The following is a 24,015-nucleotide window of genomic DNA, read 5'->3' on the forward strand; positions in this document are numbered from 1 at the left end:
GAGGGAGAGGGAGGGGGAAGACTGCGGAGCCTGTAGCCTCCACTTTGGCACCCGTTAGGAGCCTGTCTCTTTCCAAAGCCAAAAAGGGCGCTCCCAAGACTTGCAGTGCCTGGTCCTTTTTTGACACAGTTGCAGATGACATTTGTTTTGTCAAATGCAAGCTGTGTCATCATAAAGTAAAAAGAGGGAAAAATGTCAGCAACCTCAATACCACAAATATGTGGAAACATGTGCGGACCAGGCACGCGGTGGAGTTACAGAAACACACTGAAGATGTAGGCCAACCAACAGCGGCAGCTACCACCTCTTCAGCTCGTGTTGCCTCTTCCTCCAGCTCACGCACAGCTGGTTTGGCTTCCTCCCAGAGACCTTGTGTAATTCCACCCACAGCACCACCTTCCCAGTCATCCTCACACTCCCAGTCTACTCTACAGCCATCGGTAGTACAGGCATGGGAGAAAAGGCGGGCATTCTCGGCCAACCACCCCCGAGCACAGGCTCTGAATGCAGGCATTGCCAAACTGTTGTCCCTGGAAATGCTCTCGTTCAGGCTGGTGGAGACTGACAGCTTCCGTGACTTGATGGCATTGGCAGTCCCACAGTACAAGGTGCCCAGCCGCTTTTACTTCAGCAGGCAGGCTGTCCCTGCCCTGCACAGGCATGTTGAGGCAAACATAAAACATGCGCTACTGAACGCCGTCAGTAGCAAGGTCCACCTCACCACCGATGCGTGGACCAGTCAGCATGGACAGGGGCGATATGTTTCCCTCACTGCCCATTGGGTTAATGTTGTTGAGCCAGGTACAGATCGTGCGAGTGGCGCAGGACGTGTCCTGCCCACTCCAAGGATTGCAGGAATCCAGTCTGTACGCATCGACTCCTCCTCTTACACCAGTTCCTCTGATTCCTCTCTGCAGGATCCGTCACAGTCCACCCCCACATGGACCCGTGAACGTTTACCTATGACCGACATGAGCACAGCCGTGGCCAAACGTCAGCAGGCCGTCTTGAAACTAGTTTCATTGGGGCATCGAAGCCACACAGCGCAGGAGCTCTGGAATGCCATAAAGCAGGAGAGCGATGTGTGGTTACTGCCAGCGAATCTCCAGCCAGGCATGGTAGTGTGTGACAATGGCCGAAATCTGGTGGCAGCTTTGGCCCTTGGCAACCTCACTCACATCCCATGTCTGGCACATGTGCTCAATTTGGTTGTGCAGAGTTTTCTGAGGGACTATCCGGATCTTGATGCCCTGCTGCACAAGGTCCGCCTAGAGTGTGCTCACTTGCGGCGTTCCAGCTTGGCCAGATCCCGCATTGCTGCTCTGCAGCGCCGATTCCGCCTTCCGGAACACCGCATCATATGTGACCTACCTACCCGGTGGAATTCCACGTTACATATGTTGGAGCGGTTGTGTGAGCAGCAGCAAGCAGTTATGGAGTACCAGCTGCATCAGGCGCAAAGAAGTCGCAGTCAGCGCCGATCAGACTTCACAACCACAGAGTGGGCCACTATGAAGGACGTCTGCCAGGTTTTGCGTCCTTTTGATTATTCCACGCGGATGGCAAGTGCAGATGATGCACTAGTCAGCATGACTGTCCCCCTTATCTGCCTGCTTCAGCAAACTTTGCAAGGGTTAAGGGATGATGTGGTGGAAGAGGTGGAGGATGAGGAGTCACCTTTTCCATCAGCTTCTGGAGAGTCAGCGCCACGTGGTTCCTCACAAAGGGGTACGCAGGGGCCAATTTGTGAGGAGGATGAGGAGGAGTCAATGGAGGAGGAAGAGCTCCGTCCAGAGGAGGGAGCGACACAATTGTCCAGTGGTCAGTGTGTACAGCGAGGGTGGGGTGATGACGAGCGGGCAGAGATCATGTCTCAAGCAGGGGACAGCGTTTCTGGGCCGGTTGGCACTCTGCAGCACATGGTGGATTTCATGCTGCAGTGCCTGAGAAACGACCGCCGCATCGACCACATTCTCAACATGCCTGATTATTGGGTGTTCACCCTCCTCGATCCTCGCTACCGGGACAACGTCCAAAACCTCATCCCTGCGTTGACCCGGGAGCGTAAATTGCGGGAGTACCACGACACACTGGTGAATTCCATCATCTTCTCCTGTCCAACTGAGAGGAGTGCTGCTAGTGCTTTACAAAGCAGCTCAGTGCGTCGAGGCAGTGGGGGAGGCTCTGCCCAAAGAGGGAGCAGAAGCAGTGCCTCTGCCCAAGGCAAGCCCAGTATGGCACAACTCTGGCACACTTTTGTGTGCCCGCCCCAAATGTCTACACCATCACCGGCGGCTCCAGTCAGCAGGAGGCAACGGTTCCGTCAGATGGTGACAGACTACATGGCTTGCCCTCTTACTGTACTCCCAGACGGCTCTTCCCCGTTCAAGTTTTGGGTCTCTAAGCTGGATACATGGCCAGAGCTAAGCCAGTATGCATTGGAGGTGCTGGCTTGCCCTGCGGCTAGTGTCTTATCGGAACGTGTCTTTAGTGCCGCAGGTGGTGTACTAACAGACCGTCGCATGCGACTATCCTCCGATAACGTTGACCGGCTTACTTTCCTGAAAATGAACCAGGCCTGGATCTCGCAGGAATTTGCCACTCCTCTGCCTGATTAAGTAATTGGGTGTCATCCAGGTCTCCTGCTGTGTTCATCTTTCTACCACCTGAACTGCTATTCCTGGGCTCCAACACCGCCAGTTGCGGCTCAGAAGTGCAGGCTGCACAGTAAAAACATACGACCCAGTGTTATTGGGTTTCAGTAACGTCAGCTGATCCCCAGCTGTGTAGCCGGCAATGTGTCCTGCGACCGCCACGCTGGCACAACAACCTAAATGTAAGGGAACCTGTCCCCCCCCCCCCCCCCGTCGTTTGTTACTGAAAGAGCCATCTTGTGCAGCAGTAATGCTGCACAAGGAAAAGGTAGCTCTTTTTTTTTAGCTCTTTGCACACGCAGAACTTAACACTTATAAAATGTGTTCACTGATACCGTTATACCGTCCCGGAGCTGGGACTTTCCTTCGTAATGTGACGCAGCACAGCCGTCATTCCTACCCCCTTGGTGCCATGCGCTGCCTCCTCAGCGTTGTTTTAAGCTGTCACGGAGCCTGCGCTGTTCTGTTATCCCTTGGGCATGCCCTATTTGCGCTGCCTGTCTTCTGACATAATTTGGTGTCAGGCTGGCTGCGCCTGTGCGGCCGCGGTGCCCGAGATCCCGCCTCGCAGTGTCTTCTGATTGAGTCACACTGCGGGCCTGGGATCCATGGGCATGCGCAGTGCATATCTTCCCCTCGGGCTCTCGCTCATTTCCCTCCGCCTTCTTTAGACTGTGCGCCGTCAGCTGATCCCTAGCATGCCACGGCCGTGACACCGCACAGTCTGAAGAAGAGGGAAGGAGGGGAGTGAGAGTCGAGGTTATGCACTGTGCATGCCCATGGTTCCAAGGCCCGCAGTGGGATTACGTTAGATGAGACTGCGAGGTGGGATCTGGAGCAGCGTGGACGCACAGGCACTGACAGCCTGACACCAAATTATGTCAGAAGACAGGCAGCGCTAATTGGGCATGGCCAAGGGCTAACAGAACAGCGCAGGCTCCGTGGCAGCTTAAAACAACGCTGAGGAGGCAGCGCACGGCATCAAGGGGATAGGAATGACAGCTGTGCTGTGTCCCATTACGAAGGAAATTCGCACCTCCGGAACGGTTTAACGGTATAAAGGGACACATTTTTAGTGTTTACTTCGGTGTTTGCAAGGAGCATAATTAAAAGAGCAACCTTTTCCTTTTGCATCCTTAGTGCTGCACAACATGGCTCTTTCAGCTACAAACGTCTTGGGGGGGGGGGGTTAAAGGTTTCCTTTCAACTTGCTCCAATCAGGCTTCGGCCTACACTCTGTTCCTCTGCTCCTCCTGCTGTCCCTGGGCTCTAACACCGCCAGTTGGTGCCTGGAAGTGCTGTGTGCACAGTCAACAGTCGCTCCTCTGTTATTGGGGTTCAGTAACGTCAGCTGATCCCCAGCTGTGTGTGCGGCAATACCTCCAATCTGCTCCTCCTGCTGTCCCTGGGCTCTAACACCGCCAGTTGGTGCCTGGAAGTGCTGTGTGCACAGTCAACAGTCGCTCCTCTGTTATTGGGGTTCAGTAACGTCAGCTGATCCCCAGCTGTGTATCCGGCAACGTGTCATGCGACCGCCACGCTGGCACAACTAAAATGTAAGGGGACCTGTCCCCCCCCCCCCCTAGGCGTTTGTTACTGAAAGAGCCACCATGTGCAGCACTAATACTGCACAAGGGAAAGGTCGCTCTTGAAATTATGCTCCTTGCAAACGCTGAACTACACACTCATGTAATGTGTCCCCTCACACCGTCCAACCGTCCCGGAGGTGGGACTTTCCTTTGTAATGTGACACAGCACAGCCGTCATTGCTACCCCCTTGGCACCGTGCGCTGCCTCCTTAGCGTTGTTTGATTCCGTCATGGACCCTGCGCTGTTATGTTATCCCTTGGCCATGCACAGTTTGCGCTGCCCGTCCTCTGACATCATTTGTTGTCGTCCTGGCTGCGCCTGTGCGTCCACGCTGCCCGAAATCACACCTCGCAGTGTCGTCTAATGTGATCCCACAGTGGGCCTGGTATCCATGGCCATGCGCAGTGCATATACTAGCCTCTCACTCCCCTTCTTCACGCTTCTTCAGACTAGGCGGCGTCAGCTGATCCCTAATAGCATGCCACGGCCGTGACGCCGCACAGTCTGAAGAAGCAGGAAGGAGGTGAGTGAGAGGCGATGATATGCACTGCGCATGCCCATGGATCCCTGGCCCGCAGTGGGACTACATTAGATGACACTGCAAGGTTGGATCTCGGGCAGCTTGGACGCACAGGCACTGCCAGCCTGACACCTACATGATGTCAGAAGACGGGCACCGCTAACTGTGCATGGCCAAGGGATAACATTACAGTGCGGGCTCCGTGACAGAACCAAACAACGTTGAGGAGGTGGTGCCCGGCACCAAGGGGGTTGGAATGACGGCTGTGCTGTGTCACATTACAAAGGAAAGTCCCACTTCCGGGATGGTTTGACGGTGTGAGGGGACACATTATATGAGTGTGTACTTCAGCGTTTGCAAGGAGCATAATTTTCGGAGCCACCATTTTCCATGTGCAGTATTACTGCTGTACAAGATGGCTCTTTCAGCAACAAATGCCTGGGGGGGGGGGTTAAAGGTTCCCTTTCAACTTGCTCCACTGCAGGCTTCGGCCTACACTCTGCTCCTCTTTGATTCCCTGGGTTTCAACACTGTCAGTTGCCACCTGGAAGTGTTGTCTACACAGAAAAAAACACTAGGTGATGTGTCAGTGGGGTTCAGCACCGCCAGCTGTTCCCCTGCTGTGTAGTCGGCAACGTGTCCAGCACAAGCCACGCTGGCACAACAGAACAAAAGCTGCCACCAGTGCAGGCTTCGGCCTACACTCTGCTCCTCTCCTCCTCCTGCTGACCCTGGGCTCAAACACCGCTAGTTTTTGCCCGGAAGTGCTAGCTGCACAGAGAAAAACACCAGCCAATGTGTTAGTGGGGTTCAGCAACGCCAGCTGTTCCCCTGCTGTGTAGCCGGCAACGTGACCTGCAAACGCCATGCAGGCACAGGAACTGAAATTAAAAGGGAACCTGGCCCCACCCCCCCAGGTGTTTCTATGTATAACAGCCACCTAGTACAGCAGTACTGCTGCATTTGTACAAGGTGGCTGACTTTTTCTCCTTGCCCACGTGGAACTCAACACGTACAAAATGTGTCTCATTGAGACCATTCCACTGTCCCTGAGGTGTGACTTTCCTTTGTAATGATACGCAGCACCCCCCTTGGTAGCGTTTCCCGTCTTTTGTCATCATGGTTAGCTGGCTGCGCCTGTGCATCCGCCCTGCTAGAAACAACGCCCCTCGTTGTCATATTTATTTTGTCAGCGAGGGTGTGGTTTATGGGCACGAGCAGTGCATATGTTCGCCTGTCTTAACTCATCTCCTTCCGCCTTCTTCAGACTGTGCGGCCTCCTGGCCGTGGTAGGCGATAAGGGATCAGCTGAGGCCGCCCAGTCTGGAGCCGGTGTAAGGACATGTGTAAGCGGCAAACCTATTTACTGCACAAGGCCACGAATCCCAGCCACGTAGTGTGATTGTTTGAAAACACACTGTGGGTCTGGGATTCATGTCCATCGCTAACCGCAACGGCCGACATGAAATGAGGTCAGAAGACAGGAAGCGCTCACAGCGCATGGCCAAGGGATCACAATAGCGCAGACTCCTGTACAGCAAATAACAACGCTCAGGAATCTGCGCCCAGTACCTAGGTGCAAATTTTGACACCTGTGCTGCGTCTCGTTAAAAAGACAAGTCACGCCTCCACAACTGTTTGACAGTATAATGGGCTAAATAGTGTACGTGTTTTAGTCAGCGTGTGCAAGGAGCAAAACAAATAGAGCAACCTTTTACTTGTGCAGCATTAATGCTGCACAAGGTGTGGCTCTTGTACCTTGCAACACCTGAGGGGGGGGTTAAAGGTAACCTTTGAAATTGGTTCAACTAGGCTTCGGCCTACACTCTGCTCCTCTCCTCCTCCTGCTGACCCTGGGCTCAAACAACGCCAGTTTCTGCCCGGACATGCTAGCTGCACAGAGAAAAACACCAGCCAATGTGTTAGTGGGGTTCAGCACCGCCTGCTGTTCCCCCGCTGTGTAGCCGGCATCGTGTCCAGCACAAGCCACGCTGGCACAACCGACCAAAAGCTGCCACCAGTGCAGGCTTCGGCCTACACTTTGCTCCTCTCCTCCTCCTCCTGCTGACCCTGGGCTCTAACACCGCTAGTTTTTGCCCGGACATGCAATCTGCACAGAGAAAAACACCAGTCAATGTGTCAGTGGGGTTCAGCAACGCCAGCTGTTCCCCTGCTGTGTAGCTTGCAACGTGACCTGCAAACGCCACGCAGGCACATGAACTGAAATTGAAGGGAGCCTGCCCCCCACCCACAGGTGTTTCTATGTATATCAGCCACCTTGTACAGCAGTACTGCTGCATTTGTACGAGGTGGCTGACTTTTTCTCCTTGCCCACGTGGAACTCAACACGTACAAAATGTGTCTCATTAGAGACCATTACAATGTCCCTGAGGTGTGACTTTCCTTTGTAATGACACGCAGCACCACCCTTGTTAGCGCTGCCCGTCTTTTGACATCATTGGTTAGCTGGCTGCGCCTGTGCATCTCCCCTGCTCGAAACAACGGCCCTCGGTGTCTTATTTTTTTGGACAGCGAGGGTGTGATTGATGGGCATGTGCAGTGCATATGTTTGCCTGTGTTCACTCATCTCCTTCCGCCTTCTTCAGACTGGGTGTCCTCATGGCCGCGGCAGGCGATAAGGGATCAGATGAGGCCGCCCAGTCTGAAGCAGGTGTAAGGACATGTGTGAGCGGCAAACATATTTAGTGCACCAGGGCACGAATCCCAGCACCGCAGTGTGATTTTTTAAAAACACACTGTGGGTCTGGGATTCATGTCCATCGCTAACCGCAACGGCCGACATGAAATGAGGTCAGAAGACAGGAAGCGCTCACAGCGCATGGCCAAGGGATCACAATAGCGCAGACTCCTGTACAGCAAATAACAACGCTCAGGAATCTGCGCCCAGTACCTAGGTGCAAATTTTGACACCTGTGCTGCGTCTCGTTAAAAAGACAAGTCACGCCTCCACAACTGTTTGACAGTATAATGGGCTAAATAGTGTACGTGTTTTAGTCAGCGTGTGCAAGGAGCAAAACAAATAGAGCAACCTTTTACTTGTGCAGCATTAATGCTGCACAAGGTGTGGCTCTTGTACCTTGCAACACCTGAGGGGGGGGTTAAAGGTAACCTTTGAAATTGGTTCAACTAGGCTTCGGCCTACACTCTGCTCCTCTACTCCTCCTGCTGACCCTGGGCTCAAACACCGCTAGTTTTTGCCCGGAAATGCTAGCTGCACAGAGAAAAACACCAGCCAATGTGTTAGTGGGGTTCAGCACCGCCAGCTGTTCCCCTGCTGTGTAGTCGGCAACGTGTCCAGCACAAGCCACGCTGGCACAACCGACCAAAAGCTGCCACCAGTGCAGGCTTCGGCCTACACTTTGCTCCTCTCCTCCTCCTGCTGACCCTGGGCTCAAACAACGCCAGTTTCTGCCCGGACATGCTAGCTGCACAGAGAAAAACACCAGCCAATGTGTTAGTGGGGTTCAGCACCGCCTGCTGTTCCCCCGCTGTGTAGCCGGCATCGTGTCCAGCACAAGCCACGCTGGCACAACCGACCAAAAGCTGCCACCAGTGCAGGCTTCGGCCTACACTTTGCTCCTCTCCTCCTCCTGCTGACCCTGGGCTCAAACAACGCCAGTTTCTGCCCGGACATGCTAGCTGCACAGAGAAAAACACCAGCCAATGTGTTAGTGGGGTTCAGCAACGCCAGCTGTTCCCCTGCTGTGTAGCTTGCAACGTGACCTGCAAACGCCACGCAGGCACATGAACTGAAATTGAAGGGAGCCTGCCCCCCACCCACAGGTGTTTCTATGTATATCAGCCACCTTGTACAGCAGTACTGCTGCATTTGTACGAGGTGGCTGACTTTTTCTCCTTGCCCACGTGGAACTCAACACGTACAAAATGTGTCTCATTAGAGACCATTACAATGTCCCTGAGGTGTGACTTTCCTTTGTAATGACACGCAGCACCACCCTTGTTAGCGCTGCCCGTCTTTTGACATCATTGGTTAGCTGGCTGCGCCTGTGCATCTCCCCTGCTCGAAACAACGGCCCTCGGTGTCTTATTTTTTTGGACAGCGAGGGTGTGATTGATGGGCATGTGCAGTGCATATGTTTGCCTGTGTTCACTCATCTCCTTCCGCCTTCTTCAGACTGGGTGTCCTCATGGCCGCGGCAGGCGATAAGGGATCAGATGAGGCCGCCCAGTCTGAAGCAGGTGTAAGGACATGTGTGAGCGGCAAACATATTTAGTGCACCAGGGCACGAATCCCAGCACCGCAGTGTGATTTTTTAAAAACACACTGTGGGTCTGGGATTCATGTCCATCGCTAACCGCAACGGCCGACATGAAATGAGGTCAGAAGACAGGAAGCGCTCACAGCGCATGGCCAAGGGATCACAATAGCGCAGACTCCTGTACAGCAAATAACAACGCTCAGGAATCTGCGCCCAGTACCTAGGTGCAAATTTTGACACCTGTGCTGCGTCTCGTTAAAAAGACAAGTCACGCCTCCACAACTGTTTGACAGTATAATGGGCTAAATAGTGTACGTGTTTTAGTCAGCGTGTGCAAGGAGCAAAACAAATAGAGCAACCTTTTACTTGTGCAGCATTAATGCTGCACAAGGTGTGGCTCTTGTACCTTGCAACACCTGAGGGGGGGGTTAAAGGTAACCTTTGAAATTGGTTCAACTAGGCTTCGGCCTACACTCTGCTCCTCTACTCCTCCTGCTGACCCTGGGCTCAAACACCGCTAGTTTTTGCCCGGAAATGCTAGCTGCACAGAGAAAAACACCAGCCAATGTGTTAGTGGGGTTCAGCACCGCCAGCTGTTCCCCTGCTGTGTAGTCGGCAACGTGTCCAGCACAAGCCACGCTGGCACAACCGACCAAAAGCTGCCACCAGTGCAGGCTTCGGCCTACACTTTGCTCCTCTCCTCCTCCTGCTGACCCTGGGCTCAAACAACGCCAGTTTCTGCCCGGACATGCTAGCTGCACAGAGAAAAACACCAGCCAATGTGTTAGTGGGGTTCAGCACCGCCTGCTGTTCCCCCGCTGTGTAGCCGGCATCGTGTCCAGCACAAGCCACGCTGGCACAACCGACCAAAAGCTGCCACCAGTGCAGGCTTCGGCCTACACTTTGCTCCTCTCCTCCTCCTGCTGACCCTGGGCTCAAACAACGCCAGTTTCTGCCCGGACATGCTAGCTGCACAGAGAAAAACACCAGCCAATGTGTTAGTGGGGTTCAGCAACGCCAGCTGTTCCCCTGCTGTGTAGCTTGCAACGTGACCTGCAAACGCCACGCAGGCACATGAACTGAAATTGAAGGGAGCCTGCCCCCCACCCACAGGTGTTTCTATGTATATCAGCCACCTTGTACAGCAGTACTGCTGCATTTGTACGAGGTGGCTGACTTTTTCTCCTTGCCCACGTGGAACTCAACACGTACAAAATGTGTCTCATTAGAGACCATTACAATGTCCCTGAGGTGTGACTTTCCTTTGTAATGACACGCAGCACCCCCATTGTTAGCGCTGCCCGTCTCCTGACATCATTGGTTGGCTGGCTGTGCCTGTGCGTCCCCCCTGCCCGACACAACGCCCCCCGTTGTCTCATATATTTTGACTGCGAGGGTGTGATTGATGGGCACGAGCAGTGCATATGTTCCCCTGTTTTCACTCCCCTCCTTCCGCCTTCTTCTGACTGTGCGGCCTCATGGCCGCGGCATGCGATAAGGGATCAGCTGAGGCCGCCCAGTCTGAAGCAGGTGTAAGGACATGTGTGAGCGGCGAACATATTTACTGCACAAGGCCACGAATCCCAGCACCGCAGTGTGACTTTAGGAAAAGCCACTGTGGGTCTGGGATTTATGGCCATCGTTAACCGCACCGGCCAACATGAAATGAGGTCATGAGACGGCCTGCACTAACAGGGTATTGCCAAGGGATAACACAAGAGCGCAGACTCCTGTACAGCAAATAACAACGCTCAGGAATCTGCGCCCAGTACCTAGGTGCAAATTTTGACACCTGTGCTGCGTCTCGTTAAAAAGACAAGTCACGCCTCCACAACTGTTTGACAGTATAATGGGCTAAATAGTGTACGTGTTTAATTCAGCGTGTGCAAGGAGCAAAATTAAATAGAGCAACCTTTGACTTGTGCATCATTAATGCTGTTCAAGGTGTGGCTCTTGTACCTTGCAACACCTGAGGGGGGGGTTTAAGGTAACCTTTGAAATTGGTTCAACTAGGCTTCGGCCTACACTCTGCTCCTCTACTCCTCCTGCTGACCCTGGGCTCAAACACCGCTAGTTTTTGCCCGGAAATGCTAGCTGCACAGAGAAAAACACCAGCCAATGTGTTAGTGGGGTTCAGCACCGCCAGCTGTTCCCCTGCTGTGTAGTCGGCAACGTGTCCAGCACAAGCCACGCTGGCACAACAGAACAAAAGCTGCCACCAGTGCAGGCTTCGGCCTACACTTTGCTCCTCTCCTCCTCCTCCTGCTGACCCTGGGCTCTAACACCGCTAGTTTTTGCCCGGACATGCAATCTGCACAGAGAAAAACACCAGTCAATGTGTCAGTGGGGTTCAGCAACGCCAGCTGTTCCCCTGCTGTGTAGCTTGCAACGTGACCTGCAAACGCCACGCAGGCACATGAACTGAAATTGAAGGGAGCCTGCCCCCCACCCCCCCAGGTGTTTCTATGTATAACAGCCACCTTGTACAGCAGTACTGCTGCATTTGTACAAGGTGGCTGACTTTTTCTCCTTGCACACGTGGAACTCAACAAGTACAAAATGTGTCTCATTACAGACCATTACAATGTCCCTGAGGTGTGACTTTCCTTTTTAATGACACGCAGCACCCCCATTGTTAGCGCTGCCCGTCTCCTGACATCATTGGTTGGCTGGCTGTGCCTGTGCGTCCCCCCTGCCCGACACAACGCCCCCCGTTGTCTCATATATTTTGACTGCGAGGGTGTGATTGATGGGCACGAGCAGTGCATATGTTCCCCTGTTTTCACTCCCCTCCTTCCGCCTTCTTCTGACTGTGCGGCCTCATGGCCGCGGCATGCGATAAGGGATCAGCTGAGGCCGCCCAGTCTGAAGCAGGTGTAAGGACATGTGTGAGCGGCGAACATATTTACTGCACAAGGCCACGAATCCCAGCACCGCAGTGTGACTTTAGGAAAAGCCACTGTGGGTCTGGGATTTATGGCCATCGTTAACCGCACCGGCCAACATGAAATGAGGTCATGAGACGGCCTGCACTAACAGGGTATTGCCAAGGGATAACACAAGAGCGCAGACTCCTGTACAGCAAATAACAACGCTCAGGAATCTGCGCCCAGTACCTAGGTGCAAATTTTGACACCTGTGCTGCGTCTCGTTAAAAAGACAAGTCACGCCTCCACAACTGTTTGACAGTATAATGGGCTAAATAGTGTACGTGTTTAATTCAGCGTGTGCAAGGAGCAAAATTAAATAGAGCAACCTTTGACTTGTGCATCATTAATGCTGTTCAAGGTGTGGCTCTTGTACCTTGCAACACCTGAGGGGGGGGTTAAAGGTAACCTTTGAAATTGGTTCAACTAGGCTTCGGCCTACACTCTGCTCCTCTACTCCTCCTGCTGACCCTGGGCTCAAACACCGCTAGTTTTTGCCCGGAAATGCTAGCTGCACAGAGAAAAACACCAGCCAATGTGTTAGTGGGGTTCAGCACCGCCAGCTGTTCCCCTGCTGTGTAGTCGGCAACGTGTCCAGCACAAGCCACGCTGGCACAACAGAACAAAAGCTGCCACCAGTGCAGGCTTCGGCCTACACTTTGCTCCTCTCCTCCTCCTCCTGCTGACCCTGGGCTCTAACACCGCTAGTTTTTGCCCGGACATGCAATCTGCACAGAGAAAAACACCAGTCAATGTGTCAGTGGGGTTCAGCAACGCCAGCTGTTCCCCTGCTGTGTAGCTTGCAACGTGACCTGCAAACGCCACGCAGGCACATGAACTGAAATTGAAGGGAGCCTGCCCCCCACCCCCCCAGGTGTTTCTATGTATAACAGCCACCTTGTACAGCAGTACTGCTGCATTTGTACAAGGTGGCTGACTTTTTCTCCTTGCACACGTGGAACTCAACAAGTACAAAATGTGTCTCATTACAGACCATTACAATGTCCCTGAGGTGTGACTTTCCTTTTTAATGACACGCAGCACCCCCATTGTTAGCGCTGCCCGTCTCCTGACATCATTGGTTGGCTGGCTGTGCCTGTGCGTCCCCCCTGCCCGACACAACGCCCCCCGTTGTCTCATATATTTTGACTGCGAGGGTGTGATTGATGGGCACGAGCAGTGCATATGTTCCCCTGTTTTCACTCCCCTCCTTCCGCCTTCTTCTGACTGTGCGGCCTCATGGCCGCGGCATGCGATAAGGGATCAGATGAGGCCGTCCAGTCTGAAGCAGGTGTAAGGACATGTGTGAGCGGCAAACATATTTACTGCACCAGGGCACGAATCCCAGCACCGCAGTGTGATTTTTTAAAAACACACTGTGGGTCTGGGATTCATGTCCATCGCTAACCGCAACGGCCAACATGAAATGAGGTCATAAGACAGGAAGCGCTCACAGCGCATGGCCAAAGGATCACAAGAGCGCAGACTCCTGTACAGCAACTAACAACGCTCAGGAAGCTGCGCCCATGCAAAAAGGTGTTTTCGACACCTGTGCTGCTTTTCTTTAAAAAGACAAGTCACGCCTCCACTACTGTTAAACAGTATAATGGGCTAAATAGTCTACGTGTTGCATTCAGCTTGTGCAAGTAGACAAATTAATAGAGCAACCTTTTACTTGTGCAGCATTAATGCTGCAGAAGGAGTGGCTCTTGTTCTTTGTAACACCTGAGGGGGGGTTAAAGGTAACCTTTGAAATTGGTTCAACTAGGCTTCGGCCTACACTCTGCTCCTCTCCTCCTCCTGCTGACCCTGGGCTGTAACAACGCTAGTTTTTGCCCGGAAATGCTAGCTGCACAGAGAAAAACACCAGCCAATGTGTTAGTGGGGTTCAGCAACGCCAGCTGTTCCCCCGCTGTGTAGCCGGCATCGTGTCCAGCACAAGCCACGCTGGCACAACCGACCAAAAGCTGCCACCAGTGCAGGCTTCGGCCTACACTTTGCTCCTCTCCTCCTCCTCCTGCTGACCCTGGGCTCAAACACCGCTAGTTTTTGCCCGGAAATGCTAGCTGCACAGAGAAAAACACCAGCCAATGTGTTAGTGGGGTTCAGCAACGCCAGCTGTTCCCCCGCTGTGTAGCCGGCATCGTGTCCAGCACAAGCCACGCTGGCACAACCGACCAAAAGCTGCCACCAGTGCAGGCTTCGGCCTACACTTTGCTCCTCTCCTCCTCCTCCTGCTGACCCTGGGCTCAAACACCGCTAGTTTTTGCCCGGAAATGCTAGCTGCACAGAGAAAAACACCAGCCAATGTGTTAGTGGGGTTCAGCACCGCCAGCTGTTCCCCTGCTGTGCAGCTTGCAACGTGACCTGCAAACGCCACGCAGGCACATGAACTGAAATTGAAGGGAGCCTGGCCCCCACCCCCAGGTGTTTCTATGTATAACAGCCACCTTGTACAGCAGTACTGCTGCATTTGTACAAGGTGGCTGATGTTTTCTCCTTGCCCACGTGGAACTCAACACGTACAAAATGTGTCTCTTTGAGACCATTCCACTGTCCCTGAGGTGTGACTTTCCTTTCTAATGATACGCAGCACCCCCCTTGGTAGCGCTTCCCGTCTTCTGACATCATTGGTTGGCTACTTGCGCCTGTTCGTCCGCCCTGCCTGAATAAAATGCTCCTCGTTGTCTTAATTATTTTGACTGCGAGGGTGTGATTGATGGGCACGAGCAGTGCATATCTTCGCCTGTCTTAACTCATCTCCTTCAGCCTTCTTCAGACTGTGCAGCCTCATGGCCGCGGCATGCAAGAAGGGATCAGCAGAGGCCGCCCAGTCTGAAGCAGGTGTAAGGACGTGTGTGAGCGGCCAAAATATTTACTGCTCAAGGCCACGAATCCCAGCACCGCAGTGTGGCTTTATGAAAAGACACTGTGGGTCTGGGATTTATGGCCATCGTTAACCGCACCGGCCAACATGAAATGATGTCATAAGATGGGCAGCGCTAACAGGGCATTGCCAAGGGATAACACAAGAGCGCAGACTCCTGTACAGCAAATAACAACGCTCAGGAAGCTGCTCCAAGCACCAAGGCGTTATTTTGGACACCTGTGCTGCGTCTCATCAAAAAACCAAGTCACGCATCCACTACAGTTTGACTGTAGAATGGGGTAAATTGTGTATGTCTTTCATTCAGCGTGTGCAAGTAGACAAATTAATAGAGCAACCTTTCACTTGTGCAGCATTAATACTGCACAAGGTGTGTCTCTTGTACTTTGTAACACCTGAGGGGGGGGTTAAAGGTTTCCTTTGAAATTGGTTCAACTAAGCTTCGGCCTACACTCTGCTCCTCTCCTCCTCCTCCTGCTTCAACACGGGCGCTAACATCGCTAGTTTTTGCCCGCAAGTGCTAGCTGCACAGAGAAAAACACACGCCATTGTGTTAGTGGGGTTCAGCAACGCCAGCTGTTCCCCCAGTGTGTAGCCGGCAAAGTGTCCTGCAAACGCAACGCAGACACAAAGCTGCCTCCAGTGCAGGCTTCGGCCTACACTCATCTCCCCCTGCTTACCCTTTGCTCCAACACCGCTAGTTGGGGCTCTAGGAAGACAATCTTTAATAGGCAAGGCAACGCATCCGGGTTCCAGCACCGCCAGCTGGTTCTCGGCAGTGTTCTTGTCACAGGTACTCCCTCGTGCCAAGCCTGGTTTCAGCACCGTCAGCTGTTTCCGGGTTGTGTCAAGCTCACTGAGACACCTATGCTTGCCTCGTCGTGGTGCGGTCGGGTTAGCCAACTCCAGGGTGCCTCCAGTTTAGGAGCTTCCTATGTGGGCTGCGTGAACTGGTAGTCAAGGCTGGTTCTGTAGTGCCAGTAGGCCCAGCTCCCCCTGTAGGACTGTTGGGGTTCGGTAACTGCGGCTGCCTCGCGGCCTAGCTGTTCTCTCCTCTCCTGTGGGCCTTGGGGTCCACCACCTGGTTCCAGCACCGTCAGCTGGTTCCGGGCCGAGCCTTTGGCTTAGGTGCCTCCTCCTGGGTATCCGAGTTCCGCCAACGCCAGGCGGTCCTTGGTAGTGCTTTTAAGCGCGGGCACCTACAGCTTAGTAACCGGGTTCCAGCACCGTCAGCTGGTCCTCGGTCGTGCCATTGGCTCTTGCACACTGGGGCAACGCATCCGGGTTCCAGCACCGCCAGCTGGTTCTCGGCAGTGTTTTTGTCACAGGTACTCCCTCGTGCCAAGCCTGGTTTCAGCACCGTCAGCTGTTTCCGGGTTGTGTCAAGCTCACTGAGACACCTATGCTTGCCTCGTCGTGGTGCGGTCGGGTTAGCCAACTCCAGGGTGCCTCCAGTTTAGGAGCTTCCTATGTGGGCTGCGTGAACTGGTAGTCAAGGCTGGTTCTGTAGTGCCAGTAGGCCCAGCTCCCCCTGTAGGACTGTTGGGGTTCGGTAACTGCGGCTGCCTCGCGGCCTAGCTGTTCTCTCCTCTCCTGTGGGCCTTGGGGTCCACCACCTGGTTCCAGCACCGTCAGCTGGTTCCGGGCCGAGCCTTTGGCTTAGGTGCCTCCTCCTGGGTATCCGAGTTCCGCCAACGCCAGGCGGTCCTTGGTAGTGCTTTTAAGCGCGGGCACCTACAGCTTAGTAACCGGGTTCCAGCACCGTCAGCTGGTCCTCGGTCGTGCCATTGGCTCTTGCACACTGGGGCAACGCATCCGGGTTCCAGCACCGCCAGCTGGTTCTCGGCAGTGTTTTTGTCACAGGTACTCCCTCGTGCCAAGCCTGGTTTCAGCACCGTCAGCTGTTTCCGGGTTGTGTCAAGCTCACTGAGACACCTATGCTTGCCTCGTCGTGGTGCGGTCGGGTTAGCCAACTCCAGGGTGCCTCCAGTTTAGGAGCTTCCTATGTGGGCTGCGTGAACTGGTAGTCAAGGCTGGTTCTGTAGTGCCAGTAGGCCCAGCTCCCCCTGTAGGACTGTTGGGGTTCGGTAACTGCGGCTGCCTCGCGGCCTAGCTGTTCTCTCCTCTCCTGTGGGCCTTGGGGTCCACCACCTGGTTCCAGCACCGTCAGCTGGTTCCGGGCCGAGCCTTTGGCTTAGGTGCCTCCTCCTGGGTATCCGAGTTCCGCCAACGCCAGGCGGTCCTTGGTAGTGCTTTTAAGCGCGGGCACCTACAGCTTAGTAACCGGGTTCCAGCACCGTCAGCTGGTCCTCGGTCGTGCCATTGGCTCTTGCACACTGGGGCAACGCATCCGGGTTCCAGCACCGCCAGCTGGTTCTCGGCAGTGTTTTTGTCACAGGTACTCCCTCGTGCCAAGCCTGGTTTCAGCACCGTCAGCTGTTTCCGGGTTGTGTCAAGCTCACTGAGACACCTATGCTTGCCTCGTCGTGGTGCGGTCGGGTTAGCCAACTCCAGGGTGCCTCCAGTTTAGGAGCTTCCTATGTGGGCTGCGTGAACTGGTAGTCAAGGCTGGTTCTGTAGTGCCAGTAGGCCCAGCTCCCCCTGTAGGACTGTTGGGGTTCGGTAACTGCGGCTGCCTCGCGGCCTAGCTGTTCTCTCCTCTCCTGTGGGCCTTGGGGTCCACCACCTGGTTCCAGCACCGTCAGCTGGTTCCGGGCCGAGCCTTTGGCTTAGGTGCCTCCTCCTGGGTATCCGAGTTCCGCCAACGCCAGGCGGTCCTTGGTAGTGCTTTTAAGCGCGGGCACCTACAGCTTAGTAACCGGGTTCCAGCACCGTCAGCTGGTCCTCGGTCGTGCCATTGGCTCTTGCACACTGGGGCAACGCATCCGGGTTCCAGCACCGCCAGCTGGTTCTCGGCAGTGTTTTTGTCACAGGTACTCCCTCGTGCCAAGCCTGGTTTCAGCACCGTCAGCTGTTTCCGGGTTGTGTCAAGCTCACTGAGACACCTATGCTTGCCTCGTCGTGGTGCGGTCGGGTTAGCCAACTCCAGGGTGCCTCCAGTTTAGGAGCTTCCTATGTGGGCTGCGTGAACTGGTAGTCAAGGCTGGTTCTGTAGTGCCAGTAGGCCCAGCTCCCCCTGTAGGACTGTTGGGGTTCGGTAACTGCGGCTGCCTCGCGGCCTAGCTGTTCTCTCCTCTCCTGTGGGCCTTGGGGTCCACCACCTGGTTCCAGCACCGTCAGCTGGTTCCGGGCCGAGCCTTTGGCTTAGGTGCCTCCTCCTGGGTATCCGAGTTCCGCCAACGCCAGGCGGTCCTTGGTAGTGCTTTTAAGCGCGGGCACCTACAGCTTAGTAACCGGGTTCCAGCACCGTCAGCTGGTCCTCGGTCGTGCCATTGGCTCTTGCACACTGGGGCAACGCATCCGGGTTCCAGCACCGCCAGCTGGTTCTCGGCAGTGTTTTTGTCACAGGTACTCCCTCGTGCCAAGCCTGGTTTCAGCACCGTCAGCTGTTTCCGGGTTGTGTCAAGCTCACTGAGACACCTATGCTTGCCTCGTCGTGGTGCGGTCGGGTTAGCCAACTCCAGGGTGCCTCCAGTTTAGGAGCTTCCTATGTGGGCTGCGTGAACTGGTAGTCAAGGCTGGTTCTGTAGTGCCAGTAGGCCCAGCTCCCCCTGTAGGACTGTTGGGGTTCGGTAACTGCGGCTGCCTCGCGGCCTAGCTGTTCTCTCCTCTCCTGTGGGCCTTGGGGTCCACCACCTGGTTCCAGCACCGTCAGCTGGTTCCGGGCCGAGCCTTTGGCTTAGGTGCCTCCTCCTGGGTATCCGAGTTCCGCCAACGCCAGGCGGTCCTTGGTAGTGCTTTTAAGCGCGGGCACCTACAGCTTAGTAACCGGGTTCCAGCACCGTCAGCTGGTCCTCGGTCGTGCCATTGGCTCTTGCACACTGGGGCAACGCATCCGGGTTCCAGCACCGCCAGCTGGTTCTCGGCAGTGTTTTTGTCACAGGTACTCCCTCGTGCCAAGCCTGGTTTCAGCACCGTCAGCTGTTTCCGGGTTGTGTCAAGCTCACTGAGACACCTATGCTTGCCTCGTCGTGGTGCGGTCGGGTTAGCCAACTCCAGGGTGCCTCCAGTTTAGGAGCTTCCTATGTGGGCTGCGTGAACTGGTAGTCAAGGCTGGTTCTGTAGTGCCAGTAGGCCCAGCTCCCCCTGTAGGACTGTTGGGGTTCGGTAACTGCGGCTGCCTCGCGGCCTAGCTGTTCTCTCCTCTCCTGTGGGCCTTGGGGTCCACCACCTGGTTCCAGCACCGTCAGCTGGTTCCGGGCCGAGCCTTTGGCTTAGGTGCCTCCTCCTGGGTATCCGAGTTCCGCCAACGCCAGGCGGTCCTTGGTAGTGCTTTTAAGCGCGGGCACCTACAGCTTAGTAACCGGGTTCCAGCACCGTCAGCTGGTCCTCGGTCGTGCCATTGGCTCTTGCACACTGGGGCAACGCATCCGGGTTCCAGCACCGCCAGCTGGTTCTCGGCAGTGTTTTTGTCACAGGTACTCCCTCGTGCCAAGCCTGGTTTCAGCACCGTCAGCTGTTTCCGGGTTGTGTCAAGCTCACTGAGACACCTATGCTTGCCTCGTCGTGGTGCGGTCGGGTTAGCCAACTCCAGGGTGCCTCCAGTTTAGGAGCTTCCTATGTGGGCTGCGTGAACTGGTAGTCAAGGCTGGTTCTGTAGTGCCAGTAGGCCCAGCTCCCCCTGTAGGACTGTTGGGGTTCGGTAACTGCGGCTGCCTCGCGGCCTAGCTGTTCTCTCCTCTCCTGTGGGCCTTGGGGTCCACCACCTGGTTCCAGCACCGTCAGCTGGTTCCGGGCCGAGCCTTTGGCTTAGGTGCCTCCTCCTGGGTATCCGAGTTCCGCCAACGCCAGGCGGTCCTTGGTAGTGCTTTTAAGCGCGGGCACCTACAGCTTAGTAACCGGGTTCCAGCACCGTCAGCTGGTCCTCGGTCGTGCCATTGGCTCTTGCACACTGGGGCAACGCATCCGGGTTCCAGCACCGCCAGCTGGTTCTCGGCAGTGTTTTTGTCACAGGTACTCCCTCGTGCCAAGCCTGGTTTCAGCACCGTCAGCTGTTTCCGGGTTGTGTCAAGCTCACTGAGACACCTATGCTTGCCTCGTCGTGGTGCGGTCGGGTTAGCCAACTCCAGGGTGCCTCCAGTTTAGGAGCTTCCTATGTGGGCTGCGTGAACTGGTAGTCAAGGCTGGTTCTGTAGTGCCAGTAGGCCCAGCTCCCCCTGTAGGACTGTTGGGGTTCGGTAACTGCGGCTGCCTCGCGGCCTAGCTGTTCTCTCCTCTCCTGTGGGCCTTGGGGTCCACCACCTGGTTCCAGCACCGTCAGCTGGTTCCGGGCCGAGCCTTTGGCTTAGGTGCCTCCTCCTGGGTATCCGAGTTCCGCCAACGCCAGGCGGTCCTTGGTAGTGCTTTTAAGCGCGGGCACCTACAGCTTAGTAACCGGGTTCCAGCACCGTCAGCTGGTCCTCGGTCGTGCCATTGGCTCTTGCACACTGGGGCAACGCATCCGGGTTCCAGCACCGCCAGCTGGTTCTCGGCAGTGTTTTTGTCACAGGTACTCCCTCGTGCCAAGCCTGGTTTCAGCACCGTCAGCTGTTTCCGGGTTGTGTCAAGCTCACTGAGACACCTATGCTTGCCTCGTCGTGGTGCGGTCGGGTTAGCCAACTCCAGGGTGCCTCCAGTTTAGGAGCTTCCTATGTGGGCTGCGTGAACTGGTAGTCAAGGCTGGTTCTGTAGTGCCAGTAGGCCCAGCTCCCCCTGTAGGACTGTTGGGGTTCGGTAACTGCGGCTGCCTCGCGGCCTAGCTGTTCTCTCCTCTCCTGTGGGCCTTGGGGTCCACCACCTGGTTCCAGCACCGTCAGCTGGTTCCGGGCCGAGCCTTTGGCTTAGGTGCCTCCTCCTGGGTATCCGAGTTCCGCCAACGCCAGGCGGTCCTTGGTAGTGCTTTTAAGCGCGGGCACCTACAGCTTAGTAACCGGGTTCCAGCACCGTCAGCTGGTCCTCGGTCGTGCCATTGGCTCTTGCACACTGGGGCAACGCATCCGGGTTCCAGCACCGCCAGCTGGTTCTCGGCAGTGTTTTTGTCACAGGTACTCCCTCGTGCCAAGCCTGGTTTCAGCACCGTCAGCTGTTTCCGGGTTGTGTCAAGCTCACTGAGACACCTATGCTTGCCTCGTCGTGGTGCGGTCGGGTTAGCCAACTCCAGGGTGCCTCCAGTTTAGGAGCTTCCTATGTGGGCTGCGTGAACTGGTAGTCAAGGCTGGTTCTGTAGTGCCAGTAGGCCCAGCTCCCCCTGTAGGACTGTTGGGGTTCGGTAACTGCGGCTGCCTCGCGGCCTAGCTGTTCTCTCCTCTCCTGTGGGCCTTGGGGTCCACCACCTGGTTCCAGCACCGTCAGCTGGTTCCGGGCCGAGCCTTTGGCTTAGGTGCCTCCTCCTGGGTATCCGAGTTCCGCCAACGCCAGGCGGTCCTTGGTAGTGCTTTTAAGCGCGGGCACCTACAGCTTAGTAACCGGGTTCCAGCACCGTCAGCTGGTCCTCGGTCGTGCCATTGGCTCTTGCACACTGGGGCAACGCATCCGGGTTCCAGCACCGCCAGCTGGTTCTCGGCAGTGTTTTTGTCACAGGTACTCCCTCGTGCCAAGCCTGGTTTCAGCACCGTCAGCTGTTTCCGGGTTGTGTCAAGCTCACTGAGACACCTATGCTTGCCTCGTCGTGGTGCGGTCGGGTTAGCCAACTCCAGGGTGCCTCCAGTTTAGGAGCTTCCTATGTGGGCTGCGTGAACTGGTAGTCAAGGCTGGTTCTGTAGTGCCAGTAGGCCCAGCTCCCCCTGTAGGACTGTTGGGGTTCGGTAACTGCGGCTGCCTCGCGGCCTAGCTGTTCTCTCCTCTCCTGTGGGCCTTGGGGTCCACCACCTGGTTCCAGCACCGTCAGCTGGTTCCGGGCCGAGCCTTTGGCTTAGGTGCCTCCTCCTGGGTATCCGAGTTCCGCCAACGCCAGGCGGTCCTTGGTAGTGCTTTTAAGCGCGGGCACCTACAGCTTAGTAACCGGGTTCCAGCACCGTCAGCTGGTCCTCGGTCGTGCCATTGGCTCTTGCACACTGGGGCAACGCATCCGGGTTCCAGCACCGCCAGCTGGTTCTCGGCAGTGTTTTTGTCACAGGTACTCCCTCGTGCCAAGCCTGGTTTCAGCACCGTCAGCTGTTTCCGGGTTGTGTCAAGCTCACTGAGACACCTATGCTTGCCTCGTCGTGGTGCGGTCGGGTTAGCCAACTCCAGGGTGCCTCCAGTTTAGGAGCTTCCTATGTGGGCTGCGTGAACTGGTAGTCAAGGCTGGTTCTGTAGTGCCAGTAGGCCCAGCTCCCCCTGTAGGACTGTTGGGGTTCGGTAACTGCGGCTGCCTCGCGGCCTAGCTGTTCTCTCCTCTCCTGTGGGCCTTGGGGTCCACCACCTGGTTCCAGCACCGTCAGCTGGTTCCGGGCCGAGCCTTTGGCTTAGGTGCCTCCTCCTGGGTATCCGAGTTCCGCCAACGCCAGGCGGTCCTTGGTAGTGCTTTTAAGCGCGGGCACCTACAGCTTAGTAACCGGGTTCCAGCACCGTCAGCTGGTCCTCGGTCGTGCCATTGGCTCTTGCACACTGGGGCAACGCATCCGGGTTCCAGCACCGCCAGCTGGTTCTCGGCAGTGTTTTTGTCACAGGTACTCCCTCGTGCCAAGCCTGGTTTCAGCACCGTCAGCTGTTTCCGGGTTGTGTCAAGCTCACTGAGACACCTATGCTTGCCTCGTCGTGGTGCGGTCGGGTTAGCCAACTCCAGGGTGCCTCCAGTTTAGGAGCTTCCTATGTGGGCTGCGTGAACTGGTAGTCAAGGCTGGTTCTGTAGTGCCAGTAGGCCCAGCTCCCCCTGTAGGACTGTTGGGGTTCGGTAACTGCGGCTGCCTCGCGGCCTAGCTGTTCTCTCCTCTCCTGTGGGCCTTGGGGTCCACCACCTGGTTCCAGCACCGTCAGCTGGTTCCGGGCCGAGCCTTTGGCTTAGGTGCCTCCTCCTGGGTATCCGAGTTCCGCCAACGCCAGGCGGTCCTTGGTAGTGCTTTTAAGCGCGGGCACCTACAGCTTAGTAACCGGGTTCCAGCACCGTCAGCTGGTCCTCGGTCGTGCCATTGGCTCTTGCACACTGGGGCAACGCATCCGGGTTCCAGCACCGCCAGCTGGTTCTCAGCAGTGTTCTTGTCACAGGTACTCCCTCGTGCCAAGCCTGGTTTCAGCACCGTCAGCTGTTTCCGGGTTGTGTCAACTTCACTGAGACGCCTATGCTTGCCCCGTCGTGGTGCGGTCGAGTTAGCCAACTCCAGGGTGCCTCCAGTTTAGGAGCTTCCTATGTGGGCTGCGTGAACTGGTAGTCAAGGCTGGTTATGTAGTGCCAGTAGGCCCAGCTCCCCCTGTAGGACTGTTGGGGTTCGGTAACTGCGGCTGCCTCGCGGCCTAGCTGTTCTCTCCTCTCCTGTGGGCCTTCGGGTCCACCACCTGGTTCCAGCACCGTCAGCTGGTTCTCGGCAGTGTCTTTTGCTCTTGTACCTTCTGCTCCCCATCCTGGTTCCAGTACCGTCAGCTGGTTCCGGGCAGAGCCTTTGGCTTAGGTGCCTCCTTCTGGGTATCCAAGTTCCACCAACGTCAGGTGGTCCTTGGTAGTGCTTTCAGGCACGGGTACCTCCTGCTTAGTAACCGGGTTCCAGTAACGTCAGCTGGTCCTCGGTAGTTCCATTGGCTCTTGGACCTTCGGCTACCCATCCGGGTTCCAGTACCGTCAGCTGGTTCTCGGCAGTGTCTTTTGCTCTTGTACCTTCTGCTCCCCATCCTGGTTCCAGTAACGTCAGCTGGTTCCGGGCAGAGCCTTTGGCTTAGGTGCCTCCTTCTGGGTATCCGAGTTCCGTCAACGTCAGGCGGTCCTTGGTAGTGCTTTTTAGCACGGGTACCTCCTGCTTAGTAACCGGGTTCCAGTAACGTCAGCTGGTCCTCGGTAGTTCCATAGGCTCTTGAACCTTCGGGTAGCCATCCGAGTTCCAGTTCCATCAGCTGGTTCTTGGCATTTTCTCAGCCTTCTTGTACCTTCTGCTACATTTCCAAGTTGAAGACCCTAACGTCGACGACC

The sequence above is a fragment of the Ranitomeya imitator genome, chromosome 1 (genome assembly GCF_032444005.1).
Source record: "Ranitomeya imitator isolate aRanImi1 chromosome 1, aRanImi1.pri, whole genome shotgun sequence".
Classification (NCBI taxonomy): Eukaryota; Metazoa; Chordata; class Amphibia; order Anura; family Dendrobatidae; genus Ranitomeya; species Ranitomeya imitator.